Consider the following 1,488-nt stretch of genomic DNA (forward strand, 5'->3'; position numbering starts at 1 on the left):
CAAAATCTGTGAAATCACAATTTGAGTAGTCCCTCATGGGCAGTAGAGACAGGAAGTGGGGTGCTGAGTGAAAGTTGGGATCATGGCGTTTTGTGATTGCTGGTGGCAGTCTGCAGCACCCAGGGTGCATTTCAAATGGAGTGCAGGAAGGAGTGGACTGAAAGGTGCTTGAACTTTTGAAAGGTCTGAGCAGTGGCATACTGTGGGTCTCTGGCACCTGGGGGTCAATGCTTACACTTGGTTCCCCCGCCCCGGGATGATCCGACCAGGGTGTGGGGCCTGAGGCAAATCAGCCTGTGTGGAGCCCCACCTCCCACCCCCCGGCATGTCTGTGGGGGAATTAGCAGCGTGGCACGCTGGCCATGCGGGGAGGGGCAGTGGCCAGAATTTCCAGCTGGAACGGCAAACGACAGCCACAATCTGCTAGGCAGGAGGGTGGCTACACAAAATGCAGGAGGCACCCTGGCCTCTCCGGCCAGCAGCACCCTCCCAGGCTGGCGCGCAGGGGTCATGGCCCCCTTCCGCCCCCTGTTGCTACACTACTGGGTTTAAGGTTCAGCCAAGCTCCTAGGGTCAGACTGGAAGGACTGCTGCCAGGGTTTGATCTTAGAGATTTTTAGTGAAGATGGTCAGAGGACTTGAATATGGCCTTGAGTTTGACCCTAATTAGCAGTGTTGATACATGGTGAGTCAGTGCTGACAACAGCACAGGCCTCTGTTGGGTTCTATCTATTAGTTCATGTTGTTTTATTAGAAATAATTCAAAATGATGCTTTGAAATAACTAAAGAAAAGATAAGATTATTCTCAGAAAATGAATCCAAGGTTTTGTACCAAGTCCACTGCATTTGGGAGTTTAGCCAGTGCTGTGTAAGTATATATGCAGGGTGAAATTCATCCCTTTGCAGGGGGGCACTACAAGGTTTATGCACAAATTAAGGATCACTTAAGTTTTGTTTTGAGGACCTGGTTTTCATATACATAAGAGCTACTTCATAGTTTCATAGTTTCTAAGGTCAGAAGGGACCTGAATAGATCATCTAGTCTGACCTCCCGCCATGGCAGGAAACAATACTGGGGTCATACAACCCCAGCAAGATGTTCATCCAACTTCCTCTTAAAAACCCCCAGGGTAGGAGCCTGCACCACCTCTCTTGGAAGTTGGTTCCAGATCCTAGCCGCCCTGACCGTGAAGTAGTGCTAGTGCTTCTTGATATCTAGCCTAAACCTGCCCTCTGCCAGCTTGTGACCGTTATTCCTGGTCACTCCTGGTGGTGCTCGGGGGAACAGTGACTCCCCCAATGCCTGCTGATCCCCCCAGCAAGTTTATAATGGCCACTAGATCCCCCCTCAGCCTTCTCTTTTGGAGGCTGAACAGGTTCAGGTCCTGTAGCCTCTCCTCATAGGGCCTGCCCTGCTGCCCCCTGATCATGCAAGTGGCCCTCCTCTGGACCCTCTCGATGCTGTCCACATCCCTCTTGAAGTGCGG

Source organism: Crocodylus porosus, unplaced genomic scaffold (genome assembly GCF_001723895.1).
Source record: "Crocodylus porosus isolate Cpor-Errol unplaced genomic scaffold, CroPor_comp1, whole genome shotgun sequence".
Lineage (NCBI taxonomy): Eukaryota > Metazoa > Chordata > Crocodylia > Crocodylidae > Crocodylus > Crocodylus porosus.